Source organism: Lissotriton helveticus, chromosome 3_2 (genome assembly GCF_964261635.1).
Source record: "Lissotriton helveticus chromosome 3_2, aLisHel1.1, whole genome shotgun sequence".
NCBI classification, from domain to species: Eukaryota; Metazoa; Chordata; class Amphibia; order Caudata; family Salamandridae; genus Lissotriton; species Lissotriton helveticus.
The window spans coordinates 405,543,371-405,570,715 of record NC_136062.1 but is presented as its reverse complement, the minus strand read 5'-3'; the positions used below and the strand labels follow the sequence as shown (position 1 = coordinate 405,570,715).

Genomic DNA, 27,345 nt, shown 5'->3' with positions numbered 1-27,345 from the left:
CTTATAAGGTCCCAAAAGCGAGACCTATTGGCTATGCCAATGGTTGTTGTCCATTTTTTTGGCTGTCTGCTGACATGCTGTGGAATTACTGAAACAACGCTGCATCCTCATTGGAGCCCCATCTTGAGTGGAGGGAGTACGACAAGCAGCACCTGGGCCTCCACAGCAGAGCTAGCTCACAGGCCTGACATTGCCTATACACCAGCTCACAGCGGAAAGAAACTCAGGCCTCCAACTTCACTCCATGGGTATGGAGCACACGAAGAAAAAAATAAACTTGAGAGCCTGCAGCTTATGGGAGTCACGCAAGACCACTATAAAGGGCAGTGAGCAGGAGCACTTATTTGATTGGGTGCCATCTTTGGTGTAGCAAAGGCCTGCTCGCTTCTCTTTGCTAGAACAGATAAAGGGTAATTGAAAGTATTTTCTCGTTTGTTTTGTTAACTAAATATAGCATTGATGACATTTATTTTACACAAGTAAGGTTAAAAAATGCAGTGGAGATGCTTGCCATATTAGAGTAAATAGTTCACCCAAGGACCATACCCAAAGATATTATTAACTGTACTTAATCAAACAGCCCCACCTCCCCCTTTCGTCTTAACTACCTTCTGCAATTTTATTTTGCTAGGCTTTTCAGAAAAAAGATGGAAGGAAGCTAATTTTTAAACCTGCAAGATAGCACAAGGGTAACAGAGCTATGGGTTACAAGAAAGGGTGCTAAGTACACATCACTTCACATAAAGTTTGTATTTAGGGAAAAAGTTTCAGTTGCAATCGCAAAGCACATTTTTGAAAGTAGTGTGGATGATCACTGAATTACAAACCAGAAGTGAAATAATTACAAAGATTCATTTGGTCAGGGGCAACAGAACACCAGACAAAATACCATTTTCCAGGTACAGTTCTCGCAAGTGCACAAATCTAGGTTATCAATTAAGATTTTAAAGTGGTTATTTTGGCCTCATTGAACATGGACAATCAATGCGTTTGCAAAGTATATTAGTGTATAGTTTCTCACTTGAATACAAAAAGAACAAACTCTTAGCATACAACATGCTGTAATTGTTGTCTGTGCATGACAAGGCAAATAAGGCCAATTGGGGAGTGGGGGGGGGCTCTCTGAAATGGGATATAGGGAGACAGCCGAAATGACTCTCAGTCCTTCCAGTCAGCAGTTCTTCCGCGTGACACTGGAACACACCAGCGAGTACTTTCTTCTGAACTTTAAAGTTTCAACTGGTAGCTGGCTTACTTGCAGGAAGAGTAAAAACTTAACAACGTGGCTAATGAGGATTTTCCGTATAACCGCGGCGGCTAATCCAGGGCATTAGCGCCAGCTCATATCTCCCAGCAGCAGTTCGGATAAAAATGGCACCTTTTCAGCTGTTAATGGTTTGCGCTGTTCTAAATATACACAATCAACCGTGGGTAAATATTTCACTTTCTGCGTGTATTAATAATGAAGAGCCTGCCAAGTGCCAACCTGTTCCAATTAATGCAAACAAAGCTCCAGTTTCAGTTTCTAGACATGCGGCCGCGACCAAGAGTTGTGTGCGCGTCCGCAAAGATGAAATTATTAAAAAGACACGCAGGCTGGCGAGTGGTGTGCGCGCACCATGACGAGAGAGGAAAGCCATATGGCGCCTCTGCTCGTCATTGTGCGTGTAACCGCACGATTTATGCCAGCTAAAAGCGTGTAGTAGGACTTTTAAAAGCCCACACACTAAATGTCTCGCAGAGCACGCATGCGCTGGCTCAGCGAGCCCTAAAGAGGACAGTACAAAGCATACTTAATCTCTTCTCATCTCTAACACTGACAAACATGCCAGCAGCTACTAGTTCCCAGCAAGACAACCATATCTCCTGTAAGGCCTTCTAATAAATCACCCAACCACACCAGATACTACTGCCACACACTCTCCAAATAAACATACAGGTCCTCCAGGAATCACTCCGGCCAGCTCGACTGCTGTGATGCCACACTATGGCAGTCTAGCACTACATAAACGCTACATGACATTTTAGTATATTACAGTTTAATACATTTTTACAGTACATATTACAGTACAGAGATTTACAAATTAAGGCACAGGGAGACTTGCTAAAATGATACTTTTTTTAACCCTTTCCCCTCCCCCAATTTAAGTTCCTAAGCAGGGATCAGTTGGGGTTTCTATACACAAGTGCCAATACTGGGCTTAGCGAACAATACAATTCAAGTCTATAGATGTCCTAAAAAATCCGACTCCTGGTCTTCGACTGTATCCAGAACCCACTAAAAGTCGGGCTACGATCATGGGACATAAACTTTCCATTGACCAATTTAGAAACCATACTCTGCTGAAATGTAAAACCATTGTAAACGAGTCGTTGCCCTCTCCACTTCACTATACCTCAGGAAAACAGTATTTTAGCTTGCAGTTGAAAATGCACTGTTCGGATCAATATTTGTCCAAGTGATGATCATGGTTCAAAGGCGACCTAGCACTCTAAAATCATGGTTTGGATATCTGGATTCAGGTACATAAAGAGTGGGCAGTCTGTCGTAGTGCGACGAAAGTACCACAACTCAGTTCTGGACACAAAGCATTGTGATCTCCCCTCTACTTCTTCTATTGGTAGGGCCCTGCGTGTGTCATGCATGAGAAGAGACCATCAAACACAGGGATATGAGGCAATACAGACGTAGCATTCACACAACGCATGAGTGCTAGAGATAAAATCACCAGAATCATTAAAAAAAATATAACAAATTTGCTTCCTTGCTACTAACAACACACTAATGAGTACCGCCGAGTTGGGTAACAATAAACGTCTGTTATTCAAGACCAAAATACCCTTGGGTGAACATGCACTTCCCAAATACACATTTCATGCCAGGTTACTAATGCCACAATTGTTACTGGCCTTCCCCACTGTGCACTTCACCTTCTTTAAATGAACCCCACTGGTGTAACAGGTAGAGATTGCAAGCACAAACCAGTTGTTAAATGCTATTTTTCCAGTTATACAATAATATCAGCTAACAATTTTAAAAGAGTACTTTAATGGAGGGTAAGCAAGGTCCTTAGTGTCAGTGATAAAATAAGTATGTCGCTAGCTCAAATACTGTCTGTCCACTAACCACTCAGGATTCCCGTTCAACAAGACTGGTAGTAGAACATAATGAGCCTCTGCTGAACTGGTGTGGGGACAATCATGTACTTTATTTCTCTGTTTCTTTGACAAATCTACCTCATTGCTGCAATTCCTCACTGACACTCTGAAGGACCACCATCCTGCCAAGACACGAGGTATGTGGAACGCTGAGTACCACCCTCGCGCCTATCAAGAGGGAGTAGGGATGATATAAGGTGCGAGATTGCTTAAAAATGAAAGACTTTCCTCTTTAGAAGGGTCTAGGATTCCCATGATCTGAATATTATTGCAGTAAGTTTGTCGAAATAGTTCGCCCTGGGTCGAAATGTGGGCCACAGCACACACAAAGGCATCACTGATTCTTTGATCACTTTCAAGCACTTGACCAATGAGGTTGCCCATATGTGCAGCCATCACAGAGACACAGCTGGTCACTTTAAATTAACTGAAATTGTAGTCCCCAGTAAAAATAAGAGGCTTGCACCATAAAACTTTACCTGGCAGAGTAAAGACAGGTTACAGACATTAGTTAAATAGCAGTGACTGATCAGCAGATAACATTGTACGCTGCAGACACTACTGAAGGAGCAGCAGGTTTCATGAGTTCAATGTCTAGAGTCAATAACCTTTTCTACGGCTACATGTTCATAAATGTCAATTTATAATCATGATGTGGTATGAAGGACTGAGAAAACATGAGGTTTTTTTTCAAGGTCCTAAGGGTGTAAATGCATTATCCTGGCAAACAAGGCTCTTAGTTTAGTACAAACATGAGTATACTTCGTCAGTTGTTTAAGAACATTGAGAAGGAAGCCACTGACTAGCATAGAAATTAACAAAACTGTAGTGAATCCACAAATGGGTGATGACTGTCGCCGACCAACCAGCTTGGATAGTGGGTTACAAGGAGAATAGCACCCTCAGCTTTGTCATTATACTATCGTTCATTGTGCAGGACCATAGAGAGTATCAAGCAGACAAAAGTTCCGAATGTGAACAAAGGAAAGATCCTGGTGAAACTAAAAAAGAACGGCCCAGGAAACCACCACACTGAAACAAACATTGAGATATAGTAAAGGTGTCTGAAGTCACACACACATCCGTTCAAATAACAGAGATGGGTCACACATAGATATGCAGGAGTTCTCCACAGTCGATAAATATTTGCAGAAGTCACAGTAATGCATCCATTTATTGCAGGTAGGCATCAATCTTCCAATTGGCACATAGCTGGCGAGTGTAGAATAGGTTAATTTCCAAAGTTGCTACAAGGATTCCAACCCCATCAGCCAGAAGCCACTGTAATTGAAGAGGGGGGAAAAACCTTAAATCAAGTAGAATCAGGAATCAAATACATCACTTGAGATGGAAAAATCTTACTCTAGACAAAGAACACTCCGGGAAATGCGAGGCATTCGGCCAACAAACCGCTATCTTGTAACTAAACACTTTTACTATTCAATGCTCTGGTTGCTGATGAAATGCATTTAAAAAATGTGCCCCATGTACCTCTCAGGTCTGCATTATTCCTCAAAACAATTAAATCCTGAACAGACCAATGCTATATCAGGAGGTTAAGAATCCTTTACCAAATTTAGGTTGAAATTAAAGGAAAACATTGATCCAACATAAAAAAAATATAGTTAATTGTTTTAGCGTAGACTGATTAAAAATACAGAACCAATGAGGAGGGGCACAAGTTACTAGTCAAAAATCCAAGCTAAAAAAAAAAAGGCCTTAATTACATTGAGTGGCTCAGATTCGTTTAGAAAAGGATGTTTCTTCTATGGGATACAAAACGGTAGTACATTTGTTTTTGCAACAAGAAGTAGCAAATAGCATTTACCAACCCAGTTTAATAGCCAAATCTGTTAGGTTTTTGTACACTTACTATGGGGAACAAGGTACTCTCCTCACACTGAAACTTATACAAATAATTGCATTTTGTCCTAGCTCACTTATGCAACCAATTTATGAATTGATGCACAGCACTGTGAAGGGAGACTTTAACTTGAATGAACAGTACTCTGTATCCAGGTTCTTATCTATTTCTACTGGTCAAAGAAAATTTAAATAAAAAAAGAACTAAGCTGTTCGCACTACGACTAACTAAACAAGGTCTTAGTCTTAATTAGGCTCCATACAAAGTTACTTTAGTTTACTTTAGCGGCTGCTGTCACAAAGTACAGTTGACACTGCTACACAATATAGAAAAAAAACACGTTTAGCAGTCTCAGTAGATGGCCCACAAAACAAGAGCTATACTTACCAAAATATTTGTGTCAGAACTTGTAGGGCTGTCGGCAACGTGGAGTGATGCCGGTCTTCAGCTTAGACTTTCGGGACGCTGGTAACCTTATGATCCGACAAGCAGTTAAGTAATTCAGGTGGCCACTTGGAGAGGTTTCAGCCAGACATGGGCTTAGGAGATTGAGAGAAGATAACCAAATCGCACCAGAGTAGAGCAGTCATTAGAAGTCGTACATATTCTAGAAATTTGGGTACATCGCCCTCTCCAGAGAAGGAAAATAATCTTTTTGTGCATATGCCCTAGTATACCAGGCCACAATAAAAATATGATGAGTCTGGGCATGGAGATAGCCAAAGATGTCCAGGCGATTGTGCACCCTCTTCCAACCAGATGTGCGGGACCAAGGAGGGATCTAGAAGATCAGCCTCCCACAAACTCCTCCCATGACCAGTCGGCTCCATGAGGTGCCAGGTAATCGTACAGTCCATTGTACAGTTTGAAATGTTTTTCTGGTCTACAGCTTGAAACCTTAGAACATAGCTGCCACAAAGAATGGTTCCTGGACTCTCACTAGACAACAAGGCTGGTCTCCTCCAGTCTGTACGGAAAGCTGGGGGATCAATAGCTCAAGCTTACACAGCTTACACAGTGCAACTTTACATAAAAACTGCATCTGTAGATTATTGTACAGAAGAACCGGCAACATCCAAACAGTGTAGAACGATTCTTGCCATCACCCTGACAGTTGTCACAAGAATAAAGCCACACCATGCAAAAGGACCGTCGCAAAAATACTGCATTGTCGATGTTCACTTAAATTCACTGTATATATACACTGTACATTGGGTGGAAATCTGTTAAATCATATAAACATAAAAACATAGTATCTGTGCGCAGAGGACAGCATTTAGAATATGGCACTTTTAGAAAAGGCTCCACAGGTATTTTTTGTCATCAGTCACTTCTTCTTTTGGCTCCTTGATAGACAGCTGATAGGCACTGTGTCGTCCCTGAGCAAGCCATGCCGCTACGTAACTTTCAGGGTGGAATACGGCCAAGGGTGGTCCATTGCGCTGAAGGAACAGAAGATTGCTCACTCTGCTGATCTGAAGTGAGCTTCTCACCGATGTGACTGTATTGTTCATATCAGTGAACACCTGCTCACACTCTGAAGAGGAGATGGCAATAGTCTTCAAGGTCGTAAGGAGCGGACGCAGCTGTTCTGGTATTTGCCTACCACCACTAGCCTTATACTCCCGAAACCCTTGAACAATTTTTTGCGCAGGGAGCTGAAACCTTTGGCAAAGTGAGAGCACTTCATTCTCCCCATACTGAAAATCTGCATCTTCGGGCCAGTACTGCGGATAGAGTACCTTGCACGCAGGAAACAGATCATCAAACTCAGAAAAAGAGACCTCTTCAGAAGAGCTAGCAGCCCGAGCTGAGCAAGTCATGAGCCGGCTCTGGAGGCAATTTGACAGACTTTGGAAAAAGCTTTCCTTGTTGATTGCCACTTCCACTTTTTGTTCAGAGTTCAAGAGGACACCCTGAAATTTTAAATTTATTGCGGATTGAAATGCAATTTTTGTAAATTCTGCCTCTTTACCCCCAGCCAGTTCCATGAATACTTGAATCTGTTGACAAATTAGCATATGGGCCTCAGGAAGAGTGATAGAGGTCACCTGCAGTCTCAAAGAGAGTTCAGACAACATCTTCAGCGCATCTCTCATTACACCCAAATTTTTCACAAATTCAATACTTGTCAGCCTTTCTACTAAGGATCTGTATTTGGCTTTTTCTGTATTTGAACGTTTTAGGTCTGCGACTGCGGCTTTGAAGTGAGCACATAAGGCTGGATACTTTTTCCAAACTGCATTCACAGTCCGATAGCTTGATGCTACCATCCTTGTATCAAGCACTTTGTTTGTGGCTTTAAGAAGAATAGCAAATTCTTCGGCGCAGGTGTGCAACTCTCGTTGATTTTTTGGCGAGATCTGGTAAAGACAGTAAACTGTGTCAATAAACACCTTAAAGCTGTGAGCTCCAGTCACCTCTTCCAGTGCCTCGGCAACAGTAAGCTCGAGTCTGTGGTTGCAGCAGTGCCATATTACAAGAGTTGGATAACATTCGCTCATGTTTAGAAGGGAAGCGACTCCGGGTGCCCAGTTCATGGTTGCAGAACCACCATCGGCAGTGAATGAAATCCAGCTTCTAGCGATGAAATCCATTGGAAAGTGTTCATGGAGGCAGCATTGCAACTCTGTTGTAATCGATTCATCTGTCATTTCCTGCAATTCAAGCAACTGGAAGAAAATAGTCAAAGGCTCAGATTCCTCCCCAAACGCGGCCCTGATGCTCACAGCCATAGCAGACTTATTATTTACAGTGGTACACTCCTCTACAAGAACACTGAACTTGACATCTTTTTCAATCATGTATCCAATAATCTTCTTCTTCATTTCTTCACCAATAAAGTCAGAGATTTCAGCACAGCTTTTGCGCGAGTGAAGAACTTTGCCCATGTCGGCACCATTTGCCACTTGTAAGTCTACCAGATCGGGCATATCTGAGAAGGGGCGGTTTAGTTTGCTGATCATATATGCTGTGCGAAAAATTCGACATGTTGTTTCATGCTCCTCATTGGGAGTCTGTGTAGCTGGATTATCAAAGAGGCCTGCCTGTGCTTGGAGTAGAACCTTTTCAGCCTGCTGGTGGGCTTGACTTTCTCGGTGCTCCCAGATTTTCTTCCGAAGTGCAGATTGTTGGCCTTTTTTGGTTAAGGAGGTGCTACCAATCAAGAACTGTAGCCACTCTCTAGCCAATCTCGAGCCACGGACATGCTGCTGTAAACTCAAGGCTCCAACTTCAATACACACAGCACAGCCCAGTCGCCCGTTTCGGATTTGTAGCCAGGGGTTTTGATTTCGGAAATAGTTGGCTTGCTCTTCTGTCCAGCACATAGGTAGGTCGCTTTGATTCTCAAAGATCTGTTCAAATGTGACAGTCTCACTGCCTTGGAGGTTATTGTCGCCAGCTGGTACATTTCCATTTACCAGGAGATCTTCTGAGTCGGACAACGTGACTGTTATCTCAGTGATATCGTCCATGTTAACTTCATCGGTCGAAGATTCCTCAAGGCAAAGCCTCTTGCAGGATTCCATTTCGGCAGTGGTATCCTCATCTTCAGACCAGGGATCTTCATCTTCTGTTTTAATGAGAAAACTTAGCAAATTCGATGTCGTAGTCATTTTCCACTGTAATGGTAGTTTACTCGCCAGCGTGTATTTCACTCCTCTATGTTCTGGCCCAGATCAGGTCTTTATTGTTTCCGGCACAGACAAAGGATGGTAGGCTGCGGGCACTGTGGTCCTGATTGATCTAGTCTATGTAAGAAAGTACAAAATTGGCGTTAACAAGGAGAAAGACACCGATTAACTTATCAAATACAGTTTACTAGACTTTACTCTTTAGACACACTCTATCCCGAGTGTACTCTGGGACATCGCCGGGATTTAGCCAAATCTTAACATCTCGGGGTTAGAGGAAGCTTCTTAGGATCACCCAACTCATCTAGAAATGCATCTGAATAGGCTTGCATTTTTGCACACGGTTCAGATTCCCAGCTATGCAGACCACTAAGAGGACATTATGGAATTAACTACCTACGTATCTCACATGTAACAATGCACACTCTAATTTCTGGCTGAGGGGAACATGTGTCCTCAGTAACGCTAAAAGACCTTTCCCTCTGCTTCATGCAGCTTGATCAATCATACTTCAAAACAACACTCCTCACAACACTCCCAAGTAATCCAGCCCATTGATGACTCCAGTAACACATTACACTCAGTTCCTTTTAGCACAACCAGATTCACCCAGATTCCAACCACGTGTGTGTTCATAGATTAACCAGTACCATTCATGGAAGTGATAACCAAGGCTGGTGTACTATACCTGCATGGCCATGTGAGGAAGGCAGAGCCATGTCTGCAAGGAGGGTCTGACCCCTGCTACAATCTCTACACTTGCACAAATTCAGACAAATGCTAGTGGGGGAAGGGATAAGAGGTTTCACAATGGCTAAATGCATTGGTAAACTGAGACCCAAAGTTTAACTGAGACCTATTTTTTCGGCTACAGAAGCTTTCCTTTAAGCCCAACCAAATGTCCTTTTTCAAAGCCATGAGAGGAGATCGAGCATCTTTGTACAAGTTCATAGTCACTGAGAATTCACTATTCAGCTAGCAAGTATAGGTTGTATGCGGGACTCCGTCGGATGAGCAGTCATTGCTGATTTTCACTCCGTAATTCTGCCATTCACACTACATGCAATTAATATGGGCCCCATATCATGTACAATATCTTCCTGACACATCCTTGGCCTTCCCTGCATTTACTTCTGGCTAATGGCATCTCTTGTGAGCCAGCCGGAAGCAGTATCAATTAGGAAAAACCACCTACGGTTGTGGAGGATCAAAGCAAGCATCTGGCACACAGCTAATTGCAAGGAAGCTCGACCCAGCAGATGCTTTTCAATCCTTGACAAAGTTGTAATGTCTTGTACTTCGATAGTGTATTTTTCTTATGCAACCTAGAATGCATCGACATTAAAGTCAAATAGTTTCCACTCCCCCCACTAACTATGCAGATACACCTGTGTAAACTGAAAACTGCTTCAGGTACGAATTAAACACACACTTCAAAAGAGCCTAAAATGGAGAACACTAAAGGTAGTGGGACAGTTGATTCTGGTCTAGGTTCATAGGTAAGAAAGAGTGCTTAAATAGGACTGGTTAACTGTCAGGTAAAAGTATGTAGTCTTTTCCAAACAAGAATCCGTAGTTTAGTTCATAGTTTCCTCCAGCCCACTATTGCCCTCCACTGATTTATTTCTCATTCAACAATCTTAATCTCGCCCTTCCTGGAACACCCAGGGTCTCTATCCCTCTGAACCATGATTTTGCCCCCATTCTGGCCTGGGTACGTCGTGTGCCATTTGGCTAGACTAATTCACCACCGGTTTGTAATAACTTTTGGGGTACCCTGAGCACAGGACTCTTATAAAAAGCTATCCCTCTTCTCCGCAGAAACATTCCCAGTCCTGTTTTAGAACACCTCTAACAAAATACACTCCTTATTCATCAGTCCAATGGTTAGCCAGCACCAAAAGTTGGAGAATTAACTGTTCTTTCCAAGTCTGTAATGTGACCATCACCAGGTAGTGTCGCTCAGACTTCCGCTATTTCTAGTCACAGATCTTGCTCTCCTCTAACCTAGTGCACTCATCAGCAGCCTTTACGATTTGCAACCACTTCTTAGCAATCTCTCATTAGAGCTCAATCTGCTCATAGGTCGTTGTAAATCTCATTCTATTACCAGGGTCAAGCTCTCTCTTAACCACTTCCTTTCACTGTACAATATACAGTCTCCAACATCACCTTTGAAGTCTTGGTCAATTGGCCTCGCGACTGATCTCATTTGTCACCATTTTATCGACTGCTTGGTTGCGGCATTGTTAACACCAGTCTCCAACTGGTCTCTTAGTCCTTTTCCCCACAATATTTTAGTCTGTTTACCAACAATTCTTCTACCCAACTCCTTTCTTCTATATTCAATCCATCTCGTAGCTGCATTCTAGCTCACCTTAAACCAAATACTCTTCCTTTTTCAACTCCACAAGTCAGTCTAGTGCAAATGTTTTCATCCAAAAAGAAATGGGAATTGCATGCGTTTGAAATATTTAACTATTTCTTGTGCGAGGCTAAAGCTAGCAATAAATGGATTTTGACATAAATATATTAATTATCTATTTATATTGACTTTAGGTGCATTTTAGAACACCAATGAAGCTAACTTTTTTAACTGGCGTATTCTCGCCCTCGCAGTGGTTAAGAACAGTAAACCCCACTATAAATGTGCTCTTCTTGTTCTTCTGATCCCTCATTGAATGGATGGTAGCATGGGGACCTGTTTAGGTGTCTCACACACAGATCCTCTCTAAACCCTCCTTTTTTTCAACCAAAAAATGACCAAACTGGACATGGGTGCACACGTGGTCTAATATTGAACTATTTTTCATGTTCCTCTGCCTTTATTTCATATACATGGCTTTATACTTTCAGGTGTATTCAAGCAATTGAGCTGGCAATTACACATGTGTGAGTTGCTGGTCTCTCAAAGGAACAATGGTATTAGGATGGTATAGAAAGATTATTTAACTCTCTAACTCTACCAATGTTATGGACTAAGTAAATACTGTCTACTACTTATGTCTATTTTGCTTCTGGAAATAGGACTTGCCATTTTTGAATGACGGTCTGCTATATAAATATAGAGTTCTGTGCAGTTAACATGTCTTTTATAAAATATCAGTATTTTGACTATTAGCTTGTGCAGATTAGTCAGTACATATTTCAAATGTATACCCCACAAGTCTACTCCATATTTGCAGCCCCGATGAAGCCCTTGTAGGGTGAAACGTGTTGGCTTGAAATATATATTAAAGAAAAAATCTGCCACAACACTCAAGGACTTGCATCCAGCCGTCTATAATAAATATGTTCTCCTATAATTATTCCTGTTGCCTCTCGTTTTTTGTATATAAATGTGTGAAATGTATGGTCAATGTGCAGCTGGCCATTGAGGTTGGCAACCGTCTTCTCTGCTTGTTCTTTTGTGTACTGTAGTGACTGTTTAGGGCGGTGCAACTTTGAATCCCCTGGCTGCAGCCCCTATTTTTGCTTACCTTCTTATTCCAATTTGGGTTCTCTACCCATTGAACAATTACTCAAAAGCTCAAATGGGTCTTCAGGCATACTTGCTTGTTATTACCTGTTACACCTACGGTTTAAACTTTGTTCCATCTCTGCTCCTTTGCCCTTTTAATTTCCTACTTTAGTACCTTTGCCTTATATACTCGTGTACGCAACCCAAATCATACTGGCTTCCAAAGCTCCCCTTGCTTGACTGTACAGAGTGCTTGTTTCACATTATTGCACTGATGGGCCCATAACTCGGGAACATAGTTTCTCCTTTGAGAATTCTTTGCAAAAATCACCAGCTGTGTCCTTTCAAAGCAAACCTTCTGTGCTTCTACGAATACAAATTTGAATTCTATACTTACGAAATATTGCTTTGTTGCCAACGCTAGTATGATAATTAGGGCTCCCAGTTTCTGTTTTTACTGATTTCTATAGATAAATACATACAAACACCAGAAAACCTAGGGGTCTAATAAAGAGGATGTATGCAAACCTCAAATCCAAATGCTAAATGGATATCACAAACATTCGGAGTGGAATAAATCATAGCCTGTATAGGAGTGTTAGTGGTTGTGAAAAAGGACTCGCTCAATTCATAGGATACCCATCATACTATTGTATGATCAATTATATCATCTGGTCATCCTACTATGGTAATAAGTCTCTAGATCATTGAGACCTGAATTTACCCAGTTAGAGAGCGAGATCACTGCCCACAAGCACTAGGTGACCAGTGAAAAAACTTATGATGGGTAAAAGTGCAGTGCAAAAGAACGTGGTGAACATAAAATAGGATAGAGGACAGAACAGTACTTTTATTGAGGATATGCCCTCTTCCTAACTAAAAACAAAACGAACAGTGCAAGAATCCAGTATGGAAACAAATCACTGCATTAATGGTCAACATGTTTCAACCTGAAAGGGAAGGACCCAAGGCTTTCATCAGGACCTCTGTTCATTAATAATGCTACTGCTTAGTGAAAAAATAATATTCAAGAAGTGATACTTAGAAAAGGATACAATGTGTTAGTTACAACTCCTCCATGTAGATAGATCCATTGCGTGATCCAGCTCTACCGGGGAGAAGATCTCACCTCGCCTGGACTCAAACTCAGGGGAAAATGAAGCCACGCTCTCTCAGTCGTTGCCCCAGGCGAGGTGAGGCGGGTACTCGCCTGGGGCAACGACGGAGAGAGCGTGGCTTTATTTTCCCCTGAGTTTGAGTCCAGGCGAGGTGAGGTCTTCTCCCCGGTAGAGCTGGATCACGCAATGGATCTATCTACATGGAGGAGTTGTAACTAACACATTGTATCCTTTTCTAAGTATCACTTCTTGAATATTATTTTTCACTAAGCAGTAGCATTATTAATGAACAGAGGTCCTGATGAAAGCCTTGGGTCCTTCCCTTTCAGGTTGAAACATGTTGACCATTAATGCAGTGATTTGTTTCCATACTGCATTCTTGCACTGTTCGTTTTGTTTTTAGTTAGGAAGAGGGCATATCCTCCATAAAAGTACTGTTCTGTCCTCTATCCTATTTTACGTTCACCACATTCTTTTGCACTGCACTTTTACCCATCATAAGTTTTTTCACTGGTCACCTAGTGCTTGTGGGCAGTGATCTCGCTCTCTAACTGGGTAAATTCAGGTCTCAATGATCTAGAGACTTATTACCATAGTAGGATGACCAGATGATATAATTGATCATACAATAGTTTGATGGGTATCCTATGAATTGAGCAAGTCCTTTTTCACAACCACTAACACTCCTATACAGGCTATGATTTATTTCACTCCGAATGTTTGTGATATCCATTTAGCATTTGGATTTGAGGTTTGCATACATCCTCTTTATTATACCCCTAGGTTTTCTGGTGTTTGTAATTATTGAACGAGGGGCATAACCTAGGCTAGGTCTTTAAACTCCCCTATGACCCTTTGTTTCACCCTTTTTTAATACAGATAAATACAGACAGAAATCAATGTAATTCATGTCTGTATTGATTTTTAAAAATGGAAAAATACAGAAAATTGGGCTTCTTTTGAGTGCCTTTCCATACTGTAGTTCGTTAATTCCAGTGAACAGCTGAGCAGATAGATGTCATGGGGAGTTAAAAACAGGATGAGGTTTCATTAAATAACATATGGCAACATCCTTTTGTATTTTAATGCCATTACTTACCTCTGGGTGTATGGTTATGTTATATTTGGCTGCTTAATTTACTAAAGCATGACAGTCGTCAAAGTATGAGTGCATATTAATTATTGTAATACATGTGGAAATTTACCATATTACAACTTAATTTATTCACATAACAGAATAAATATGGATAAATACTGATAAGATGGCCAAAAAATAAATATGGATGAATACAGACGGAAATTGTAAATACATAAATACCATAAAACCGGGAGCCCTAATGATAATATACATCTACAGCAGAAAGTGAGAGCCAAAATAATAAAGCAGGAGTGATTAAAAAGGATTTCAAACAATAATAGGAACTGCAAGATGGGATTCATCTCAGTAGACTAGGACTAACCAGCTGCTGAGATCCTTACCTGGACACTGAGAAAAGCTAGTTTAGCCCACGTATGTATCACAGTTGACAGACAGCAGGCCAGCAACTGCAAAACACTGTAAACACTCACCTCTGCACAGCAAGTGGACTGCCATAACACTCAGGACAATCAAGTAACTTTTAAAGAACCAAACTTAGGTAAGTCCTGCTTTGTTTTTATCCCCATTAGCAGTGTTCAAAAAAGTGTCTAATTTAACTACATTAGATCTCAGCATTCGTACGAAACCGTGTGAAAGAGTCTTAACCGGATTTCATAAAATGACTGCATCACAATCGGTCTAGATTTGGGAAGCTCACACCGTCCAATGCTTGACTCTCATATTTCACACCAATTTGAAGCAGTCTAGCAATACCATTACTGTTGGCAGGAATCCCTACTACCATCAAAAGCAGGTTGTGTCTATATCTCTGCCAACCGAAGCCGCTCAAACTGAACTAACTGAACTAATTATTGCGTCATACCACATGTCGGTGCCCCATCAGTTCGCTACCGCAGTATTATTTTGGCAAATGAGCCAAGATCTGCCCTTAATGCCACAGCATATGGTGGTCTTTAAGAAACAGCAGTCCATATATTAACTGCAATAACTCATGTGTCACCCAGTGAGCTAACTTTCCGCAGGGATGTCACAAGTATAAAGGTTGATAAATTAAAGTGTTCCAGATTTTTTTTTAAATTAAGTTTTCACTATATAACCATATCTCTGCAGTGATACTGGTATTGTTATCCTTCAGTAGAAATGCCTGGGTAAAGGACGATGTGCACCTGCCTCTTTGCCGTGGTGTGTGAGAGCATACAGAAACCTCTTCCGGGTGTTTCAATTCTTGGCAAAGGACTCCTTCCTGCCGCAGGTACCACAGTCTTGAAACAAATGTTGGCGAAGCAGCAGGTCTCGCCTCTCAGTCATATTAGCTTTGCTAATGTTTTCCGGCGATGGTGCAAGTTGACCATTGCAGTCACGTGGCAGAAGTACACCAACTAAATGATGCTGGTGCCTATTTTATTCTTGTTTTTTAACCCCTTTGCCGCGGTGCTGGGGGGAGGTGGGCCACGCGAGGCGCCGCGGTGCTCGTGACGAGCTCGGCTCATCACACAGCGCTGTGTTCATGACGAGCTGAGCTCGTCATGACCACGCCTGTTTCAATGGAACGCACAGCAAGGAAATTATCCCCACGTGGGCATTTCGCGGATGAGCACGAAAGAGGTTAAACCAAACCGAGGTGGATCGCCAAATTAAAATAATGTAACAAAAAAAAAAAACACTATTGTTCTATTTCTAAGGTAGAATGGCCATAGAAATTTGCTGCCTGGCCTCCTACAAAAATACAACGACATTCTAAAAAGTTAAAGCTGGTTGTTTCTGGCAACAGCTGAGTGGGTGCAGAAAAAAACCCAAAATTAAGAGAGCGACAAGGAGGAAGGGGTGTGGGGTGGAGAGGAGAGAGCGAGAAAGAGCGAAAAAGAGCGAAAAAGAGCGAAAAAGAGCGAAAAAGAGCGAAAAAGAAAGCGAAAAAGAAAGCGAAAAAGAAAGCGAAAAAGAAAGCGAAAAAGAAAGCGAGAAGGAGCGAGAAGGAGCTTTTGCAGTAGATATAATGGGACCAGAGTGTGTTGGTAACACTTTTGTCGAGTTGTGCTTTTGATATGCAATCATCCAGATATGGAAAGACGTGTATGCTTTGTCTGCAATGGTGCGCAGCCACTACCTCAAAACATTTGGCAAAGGCTCTGAGCACAGTTGTGACCTCGAAGGGGAGCACTTTGAACTGGAAATGTTGAACATTTATTAAAAACCTTAAATAGCGGTGATGTGCTGGGTGCATAGGATTCTGATAGTAGGGATCCTTGAGGTCAAGAGCGGCCATAAAGTCACCTTGTTGTAACGGGATGATATCTTAAACAGTGACCATTAAGGAATGTATTGGTTTAGAGGTCTGTAATCCAAGATTGCTCTAAGGGACCTGTCCTTTTTTGGGAATAAGGAAGTATAGTGCATAGAACCTTGTGCCCTGTTGGAGGACTGGCACAGTTCTATAGCTCCTTTTTTGAGGTGTTCTGATGCTTCTTCCCTTAGCAACTGCTGATGTTGTGGATGTTGTGGGAAAAGTCTGTTTGCAATGTTGAATATTGGGGGGTGTGGAAGTGAGCTCCACAATAACCATGTTGGATAATAAGCAACACCCACTGGTCAAGAGGGTGATGCTCCACCAGGCGGGAAAGAACCTTTGTGGTCAACCCAGACAGGTGATGTGTGACCTTGTGCAATGAGTGGCAAGTCAGGATTTAGTAGTTGTAGCGGATGGTTTGATAAATCCACCTCTGGAGTGGTTACCTCAATACGGGCCCAAGTAGTATCCTCTAGGCAAAGTGTTTTGAGCTTTTGTCTGCTGGTATGAGGATGAGGTTTCAGGAGCGGTGTTCTTACACCCTCCACGGTACAATGAGTGGTGAAAGGAGCCTCGTGAGAAGGAGTCTGCAGCTCTGTCATTGTTTTCGTAGTCTCATTTTTTTTTCATTGTCTCTATGAAGATATCTACCTGCGGGCCGAATAGATATTCTCAATCAAATGAGAGGGCCAGGAGATTTTGCTGTACCCCTGGTTTAAACCCATGGACCCGTAGCCATGGAATGTCTGTGTAGTGACGTGCTAGAGTGTATTGCTCTTGCTGCAGTATCAGCAGCAGATAGAGCACAACGCATGCTAATAATAGATATTAAGTTGCCTACAGAGGCTAGTTGATAGGCTTGATTTTTTTGTTCGTCTGGAAGATATTGGAGGTATTCCTCCATCATGCTAATAATAGATATTAAGTTGCCTACAGAGGCTAGTTGATAGGCTTGATTTTTTTGTTCGTCTGGAAGATATTGGAGGTATTCCTCCATCTCTCCCCAGTATTCATATAAATGTAAATGTAACTCCAGTATTTGTAAAGTACACAGATACTCATGGGTGTGTGTGTATATATATATTTATTTCTAAATAGAAGGCCAATAGAGTTCGCTATATGCCAGTGATTGGAGGATTGTGCAATGCAGCCACCCACTACCCAACTATATCAATGTTTTGCTCCCTTATCTGGTAGAGTGACTTTACCAGATGTTTGGGAATTTGCTTTTCTACGGGCAGTTACGGCTACTAATGAGTCTTGAGGAAGTTGACCTTTAATATATATGGGGTCATTAGGGGACGCCTTCTACTACTCATCTACGCTTGACGTGATGGCCCTAGATCGCACCGGGTCGTTAAATATGTCAACAGTGTAATGGAGCATCCCTTTAAGAATAGGTAAATATTGTATAGAACACAGTTTGGTAGTCTTCTTCAACCTGAAGATGGGACAAGCCTCGCTTCTGATCTCGTTCTGTTCGGGCAAGAGGCGCAGATTGCACACCAGGTAGATATAGGTGCACCAATACTTAGTGTGATACGAAGGTCAGAACAGAATGGGCACCATTCAATCACCGAGTGGACATGGTGTAGGGCAGTTGTCTTCAAACTTTTTTACTCTGAGCCCCCTAAGCAAAATGTTTTGAGGTCGGGTACCCCCCCCCCCCCCTCCCCAAATTTCTGGCAAGGATTGGGGGAGCGGGAGGGACATTGCTATAGAAACAAAAAAACTAGTAAGACCACCAACACAAGCAAAGAACCACATTAACGCTGCTACTAGGACAGCAACCACTAAACCAAATGAGCTGCAGAAAAATACCTTGTGTGCTGCCAACACAACCTATGAACACAGGAGTAGTCGAGAAGCAACCACTGGCTTTCTGCTATCAAAGAAAACGTTTTGAAGTAACACTTCACAAAACAATTCACACCAAAAGAGAATAATGGAGAGTACTAAATCTTACTTAGCACCATACAGGAGAACGTAAACTACCTCAAGTAACACGTTGTTACTTGCAGCCAATAAATATCATTCATCTGTGCAACCCGAGGACACATTATTTAGAAGGGGGAGGATTGATGAGAATGAATTAAACAAATACAAACTAAAGCACACAAAGACTATTCATCCGAGAGAAACTGATAGCACATGAACTGCAAATAATAAACAGGAATAGGGTATAATAGCAGGTTATATGTATAATAAAAGACATCAAGAGTGACCCTTAAGACTCGATGCGGAAAAACCCAACTTTACGAAAAGATTTTCAACAGATTCCATTATTTATTTACCGCGCCGTGTTTTCATTATCCAAACGTAATCAGTTTTTGTGGCACCAGTGCTTTTATCAGCGGAAAGTGTCGCTTAAAAGAGACTTCTATTCCAGCACCGCCTGCATCTGGAGGCGAGGCAGATGAAACAAACCTGCATCAAAGGCGCGGCTGTTAACTTGCTTTTTGTTTCAACAAAATCCTTTTCAACCAACAACCCTCTGAACGGTTTTGTTTGCATCGGGAAGCGGGAAAAAGCGACAGGAGCCAGGCACGCTCAGATCAGAGCTTAAAGACACCTTCATAATTCAGTCAGGCAATTAGAAAGTTCACCCATTATTCGTGCACTTTAATATGAATGTTAGAAGGTACTTGGTAGGGTGAAGGCTTCTGCTCTAAGACAGGAGATATGTTAACTGAATAATAACATTTCCAAGACCAAGAAGCAGTTCCTAAATTGCGAATGTGTTATATTGAGAAATAAACATTCAAGCATCTGAACTAAATTCTAAAAAAAATTGTTTATCAGATCTGAGCAGAGATCAGGCACCCGTCATTCGCCACTAGAACTGTCCCGAGGTGAATCTATGGGGTTTCCTTCTTTGTCACCACTGATGCAGTATTTATAACACAGGTGTATGGACTCGTTTAACTGCAGAGGTACCCTGCTTAGTCACATTAACAACTACTCTTCCCCTCCCTAACAGCGGACGCAAGCAACACTTCCGTTCTCTCTTGTATAGTCCAGGAGTCTCTGAAATACACAATAGTTACCACACCCCATACAAAAAGCTGCGGGTCCAAAGAGTGGCACCAAATACCGACCTATCTCCAATATCCCTACTCTCAGCAAAATCCTGCATTGGCCAGAAGTACATGAAACTAAGCAATCCTCCTAGCTAGTGACCTGGATTCCACCCGGAGATAGAATAACAAAGCTACCATGGTCCTCCCCATGAGGACATAGCACTTTCTCACAGTGGATTAAGACACCAAAACCACTCTTATTAACGAGGACTTCTCTGCAACACCATCAACCGCAAAATTCTACTAGGAATGCTCCAACATTGGGTAAGCATACACGGTTCTGTGCTGCACTGGGTGTAATAATTCTTCACTCACCACATCCAAACGGACAAGATTAACTCAGTGGAATCTTTCACCTGACCTGGGGTTCTAGTTTTGTCTCAGTCACTGCCCTGGAGTACCACAGGGCTGGGCGATTACTGGCACCCATTATCAGTGCTTCGAGACCAGATAAAGTGTTGAATTAGCTGCACAAAGCGTAACAATTATAATGGTGTCTTGAACTTTGCGAGAGGGTATACGTAGATGTTATCAGTAGCAAATGTACGATTACGACACAAACCAATTTACGTCCAATAGGAAATCAACTTGGAGACTGCTTCAACCAGTATTACTGTATACTTGGACTACACGTTCCACTGGATGAAGGAGAGCTTTGTACAGATGAGAGAAAACAATCAAACTCTGAATTTTAAAAAAGCGTATCCTAATTTAATAGAGAAGAGCTGTAGACCGCCGCATCAAGATTAAAATAAGGGAGTGTGCAACATTTTGTGAAAATCAGGAAGGCAACTTGTTTAGCGTTAGTGGGTGGGTGGAGTAACAGACAGCCCAGTGTCCCGTGCATGCTGGTGAGGACATAGGATAGGCCGAGCTGAATCTTAAAGCCCTGGCAGGAACATAGAGAATGAAGTGAGAGGTTATGTAGCTGGTAGGAGAGAAGAAAAAATCCCTATGATAAACAAACGGCACTGTACCATACGTGCTAGCCTTAGACTGGCTTACAGTCATTGCACCCCGCCTTCCACTTTACCCAATAGTTAAGAAGGTAGTAATATTCTTTATGTTTGTGAATAGCACTGGCTAAACACCTAACCGATTACCCCCCATGCGAGTGCCGCCTAAATGCACAGCAGCTTCCCCGCCGCTACATTCTGTCACTGGAGTAGAAAGACCAATCGCTAGTGAGTGGCTCTGCCTGGAAGGGGACACCAATAGTTCAGCCATTAAGATGTAAGTAGATACCCATCGTATTAATAATGCAGCCATTAATGGGACTGTAACTGGAGCACAAAGCCCGGCTCAGCAACTTATACTGACTGCATGGAGGTTCTTTCTCAGGTTCCAGCTTTTCAGCCTCATCTGGCCACAATAACCCTACATTCCACGCCAGCCTCAACAAACTCACCTTTGTGCCTACAGTATCAGTAACACTGTGTGCACGGCCATGTGCATGTTTGATAGACAGCTGGGCCTTGGACACTCCCCTCCCAGCACAGGCAACTGATCCGGCCACGCTAAGATATCTGCACTGTCACTCTACACGTTTTTGGGTGCATGGGAGACGTACCCAGTATGGAGTTGCATATAGTAGATTTAAAATAAATGAAACAGACGCTACCTTTCAAAGGAGCTAATCCGATCATTCTTCCAATACAAAGCATAGTACAAGAGGTAAAACGTCATCTGATATGCTCATTTATATTTTTTCAGTTTAATAAAGCATATCCCAAGTAAAAAGTATAGGAGAGCTCTGTCAATTTTAAGTGAAAAGTACATATTCTACAATTGATCAAATAAGCTCAATGCAAAAACACAAACCTAATGCAAGCTTCTACACTCGCACACCACAGGGTTAAAAATGACATTCTGTGACGTGGGAGTATTGGCGAGGTTAGCCTGACATTTATTTGTGGTTTTATATAGCGCTAGCTCGACCCCGAGGTATCAGAGCGCTTTACAGAGTCAAGTATAAGGCAATAATCAGTCACTGAGCATATGACCAGCAATAATCATAGGGTCAAGTAAACAGAACAGAGAGACCGGGAAGTTGAGTTAGGCAGCGTGAAAGGAGTACACCAAGTGGAATTGCTGAATTGGCGTCCATTCGAACATTTAGAGATCATGAAGAGAAAAACATCAAGAAAAAATAGAGGGAAACACAAAGAAAGAAAAACAGGCACCTGATCAACGGAGTGTGAACTGAACAAGAGAGCCTATTTGAACCGAGTTCAGTTTATTCAGGAGTTCCAGTATTTATCGAGGAAATTGTGTTTCAAGTCTCTTTGAAGCCCAGGAAGGAGGGGCTCCATCATAGGTCCTTCAGGAGGGCGTTCCAAATACTGGGAGCATTACCTAACAAAGAGCGAGCCTGGGTAGTTTTCCTTTTTAATTTAGGAGGGACAAGTAGAAGAGCGGTGGAGCTTCTTATTGGTCTATTTCTGCCAGACTTTGAGAGTTTGCGGTCTAAAAAGGCAGAGAATGTGCGTGAAGTGCTTTGTGGGAGATGTAGGCAGTCTTGTAGATGCATCTTCCTTCTATGGGAAGTCAGTTTAGGGAGTAGAGGGCAGGCGTGATGTGTTTGCACCAATTAATGTCTGTTTTAAGTCGGGCTACCATGTTTCGTACTGATCTGAGGGGGGCAAGGGGAGTTTTTGGGTCTCTGTAAGAATAGCATTCCCGTAGTCAAGTTTGGAGAGGACCACAGACTGCACAACCCATTTGAAATTGTTCGATAGAATGAATGGTATAATTTTTTTGAGAAGTTTTAGTGTGTAAGGCTCTCCTTTGGCTGAGTTTTTGATCTAATCCTTCATTGACAAATTTGTGTCAAGGGTAAAGCCTAGCGATTTAGCCAAGTTGGATACAGTGAGTGAGCAATTTAGACCCTTTCAAGTCGCTGATCCAGTCATGTATTGGAAGGTGGTTACTTTTGGGGGAGAACAGAATTACTCCTGTTTTGATGGGGTTCAATTTAAGATGGTTGGAGTCAAACCAAGACTGAATCTTACTCAGTGTGCCGTTAATATGTAGGATTTTTTTTATAACAACAATGGTCCCTAGCATGAATAATTTGAGCGGCAAGATAAACACAGACAGAATCAATCTGTATTGGAGGACTTGTCCAGCCGGACAGAGGTCAGTTTTTACTTCAACAAGAATACAAACAAGATTTCCTTCAACAATTCCACATCGTGGGGCACAAGCCTGTACCCCAATTTAAGTACAACCACTTTAGTACATCAATAGTGGACAGAAAAGGGCTTTTAGGCAAAAAGCTTTAACTGTTCTTACAGATACACTTCCTAGAACAGAGAGTACTAAATGCACCTTTACATGAACAAAGTATGTAGTATAACCATTGTATAAGGTACATGAAATGGTCGACGGTGTTTCGATCCCAATACTTAAATCAAAGGGATCATCATCAGGACATTATTATTTGCCTAATAGGGTATAGCCTCTAAACCAGCCATTAATGTGGCCGCAGATTTAGGGCGTGCGGTGGTTATCGCTGTTGACAATCCACCGCATGGCGTCGGGGGTCCGATCGCGTACAAGGCGGGGATTACCGGGTCAGTCTGGCAGTGCTCCCACTGGGTAATGCGATCTGAATATGTAGGATGTCACTATGAGATTTGATTTTGTAGTAGTGTCATCTGCATAGAGGTATTATTTGATCACTGCTTGATTCAGGATGATAGTAAGGGGGTTCCATGAAGAGATTTAAAAATGAGGGGGAGCGGATTGAGCCCTGGGGAACACAAGGGAAGACTAGATTTTGATTTGTTGCGATTGGTGTTGTAGGTAATATGTGAATCATTTTAAAACTGCGCCATTGAAAACGGTGCGGGACTACAGTAAGGATGGGTGATTGACTGTATTAGAAGCCACTGAGACGTCAAGTAGGATAAGTAGGCAAGCATCCCCCTTCTCTAAAGATCGATGGATGTCATCTGCAATATTTAGCATGGCGGTTTCTGTGCTGCAGCCTTTCCTGAAACCAAACTGGAAGGAGTCCAGTAGGTTGTATTCACCTATGTGCCTGTTGAGTTTTTGTAAGATGCATTTTTCCATGGTTTTACCAAGTAACAGGAGGTTGGAGATGGGTCTCGGGTTGTTGAAATCATTTGGGTCTGCCCAAGGGTTTTTGAGAATAGGTGAGATTTGACCTAGTTGGAGAAAGGCAGGGAAAGTATTGATGATTTTTGTCCAGCAGGGGGCGAATATGGTTTAGGTTATGTACTATTTTTGAAGGGAGTGGATCTTTAGGGAGTGAAGTAAGCTTTCATTTAGCAATAGTATTAAAGCCTTCTAGTTCAGTCATGCGATTGAAATTAGACCAATTGGCGTTGTTTTTCAATTGGATGTTCAAAAGGTTGTTGTATGTTCCATTTGGGGTTGATTGATTATGGACAAGTACAGGTGGTCGGACTGCCGTGGGGGGAGGAGGGAACGATTTCTCAATTTTAGCGATGTTGTCCGTGAAGAAGCAGACAATTTCTTCACATCGTTCTTTAGAGGCTATTATTTCGAGTGGGGAGACAGACGTGGTTTGTCGTTTGACAATGTTAAAGAGCTCCCATAGCCTATTCTTTGCACCGAAGTTGTATGCGGAAGAAAGAGGCATTTTTCTTAATGATGTGCTTCTTGTATGCTAAGCTTGCAGTTCTGAGGAGAGTTAGATGGAATGACAAGGGGTTTTGTCTCCATGTCCTGTCTGCTTGTCTGGGTTGTCTTCTTTTGTTGTTGAGAACAGAGTTAAACGATGATTCTGATTGGAATGATCTTGGTTGTTTTAATTTGAGCAGTGCAATTTGGTTGAGAACTTCCGTTATCGTCATGTCGTAGTGGGCCGTGAGCCCATTTACGTTTTGAGTGTGGGGAGACGGAGTTCACGAATCTTAGCTTCCAGATCCGTAGAGAGGACTTGTTTGAGGTTACTGGTCCACTGCTTGGGTTTGTTAATTAAGACGGAGTGAGGTTTGGCAATGGTCTCGTTGTTGAACAGTATGAGATTTTAGTCAGACCAGTCAATTGGTAAGATGGCACTAAGAGAGACCAGTTCTTTACTAATGATAATAGCATCTAGAGTAGCGTCCTTTATGTCGGTTCGATCATTGCAGTTGTTTTTCGTCATTCATCTCAAGAAGAACATAAGGCGCCTGACTGTGGGGTCTTCTGTGTACCAGTGAATGTTAAAATCTCCCAAAAATATGTCCTTCCTTTCGGTACGGGAGAACAGAGTAAGTAGGTCAGATAACCCATCAGCAAAGACGGGGCGGTCACCACACGGATGGTAGATGGTTTGAAGTTTGTTAGGCAGGGAGCTTTTATATTTCAGTTCAACAAGGTATTCAAAAGTAGAGTATTGAGTATTTTTAAGGATGGAAAGTTGGATTTCTGCTTTGTAGATCACTAGACCTCCACCTGTTCTTCTAGTCCGGTCATGTCTAATGATGGAGTACCCAGGAGGAGTAAGTAGGTCAAGTATGGCATTAGAGTGTTCATTGTGCCACGTTTCAGTAAGAAAAGCCAAATCAATACCCTTACTAAGAATGGTTTCAGCGATATCTGTAGCGTGCTGTTCTGCCGATCTACAATTGATGAGCATGCAAGATAGAGTGTAGGGATTATGCATATCAGACTTTGTGGTATGGATGGTGATGTACTGAGCAGGAGGTCTGGGCGAGGTAGAATTTACAGGGGTTTTATTTATGCCCACTATTACTGGGATTGTAAAGGGAGGCTTTATGACCAAATCCTGGGTCTTAGAGAGGTAAAATACGTCAAGAGCATCAACTACCAGAAATCTTCCTCGCTCAGGGCGGAGGCTGATTTCAATGGAGAGGAAGAGAATATGGCAGCCAGATTAGAGACACAGGCAGCTCTCAGGAAGAAAACAGCGACTACGCCCCAGGGTCACAGCAATCCCTCAACTGGCAAGAGAGGGGCCACGACTCAGGACCTCGGCAGACGACAGGGAGTTTCGTTGTCGTTTGGCTGTCCGGTACCGCAGGACAGGAAGCTCTCCCAGCAGAAGAAAAGATGGCGTCTAAATTTTATTCTCGGCCATCGTCGGCAGCCACAGCATTGGATGCGTGCCATCGCCTAACGGACCTCAGCTCAGTAGAATCCAGGAACCACACTCATGTATCCAAGCCTCTCGAGCAGGCGAGGAAGGCCGAAACCGTGAAGGTCGGCTATCGCCAGCCCATGTGCCACGAAGAAGCCCAACACTTCAAAAGGCGCCAGAGAGCTCAGGGTGCATGGGGGGAAATATCGCCAGCAAAGAAAAAAACAACAGTTAGAGAAAGGGCGCGGAGACTCACACAGACCCAGGGGTCAGCTTGGCTTTTGGAGTAAATAAGTCTGAACCTCCGACAACGTTTTGCAGACCTGCGGCAGGGGCAAGGGCAGTCCCTGAACAGAAAGAACAACAGCCAGAGAAGGACTGCAGAGACTCACATAGCCCCCGACGTCGTCTTGATTTTTGGAGTAAGTCGGGACCTCAGATGTCATTTTGCAGACCCTCGACCAGGGCAAAAGCAGTCCCATGTAGGAAAGGCAGGAGGCTGAGCACCCAAAAAAACTCCACGAGCACCCATAGGCCCCAGGAGGGACCGGCAGGGAACAGTGCCACAGAGGTAACAAGGACACTGACCACAGACGTGGACGATCCTGACCCCCGGCAACAAGGACCGCCAAGCAGCAAGGATAGTGACCTCAGGTGAAGACGATCCGTGACCCGGATCCAAGTACCGCTAAGGATTAGCAGTCCTGAGGCTCGTTGATGAGGGCTAGGAGCAGGGTGGCACTTCCACGACACAAGGCAAGCGATAGCAGGTCACTGTGAGTATCTTTGGTTGTCCAGAGTTTTCCTGTTGAAGCAGGTAAGAAACAAGGGTGGATGGTAGAGTAAAAAAACAGGGATGTACACAGATTAGTGATCGGCTACCTGAGAGTGTCCTCTTCGTGCATCCACCTTCGCAGCCATCTTGATGCCATCTAGACGGTATGTACATAAACCTACAGAGCCCCACTGGGACACCCACAAGTACTGCCTGGTAGTCCAAGGCAACCCCAGTGAGTCTCTCAAAAAGGAATGGCTCAATGATGGTACGTTTAACTGGAAATAACCAATGGGGAAGAAAAGCGTAGTGGTTTTTCCCGGATCCATATGTGAGTGGCACTGTAAACCCGATCTCAGATGTGAGGGGAAGTGGTGGTGGAGACACTGAACAAGTGGTTAACGTAGTGTTGGTGTGTGGCACCAACAAGCACTGACAACAAGCACCGACGAAATCTACTGGGTAAGACTAGTAACACAAGATCATGCGCTGGGACCTGTAGCCTGCCATGTTGACTCCTCTACCCTCTGTAGTGGTCAAAGTGACCCGGGCAACGAATCAAGCATGCTCAGCAAATGTAGAAACTGGGTATAGAATTCTTCCCAACAACCCCCTGCCTCCAAAACACTGTCTCTCCTAGCAAGCCTTGCAGGGACACGAAATCAAGCCTTTTTAGATAAGAGTCTATTACTATCAAGTCTGGAGGGCCACTACCGAGAGGGGGGACTAGAGTAGAGAGAGACACCTGAAAAGGAGTGATAAAAACAGGCAACTAGACGGCCAGACTGATAAATC

General features: G+C 42.9%; 1 protein-coding gene across 3 annotated transcripts in view; it reads right to left on the bottom strand.

Annotated features, from left to right (window-relative positions):
- Window positions 1–27,345, bottom strand: part of LDLRAD3 (low density lipoprotein receptor class A domain containing 3) — a 498,268-nt gene that overhangs the window by 405,567 nt on the left and 65,356 nt on the right. The window contains exons 2-3 of one of the 3 annotated variants that reach the window (XR_013609676.1): window positions 5,411–8,775; window positions 2,023–4,440 (exon numbers count right to left, since the gene is read on the bottom strand). The exons of 1 other annotated variant lie outside the window; for it this stretch is intronic. The gene's annotated coding sequence lies outside the window, so the exon portion shown is untranslated. Of the gene's footprint in view, window positions 1–2,022; window positions 4,441–5,410; window positions 8,776–27,345 lie in introns of those variants that run through there. One more of the 3 variants, XM_078684330.1, reaches the window with a different exon arrangement.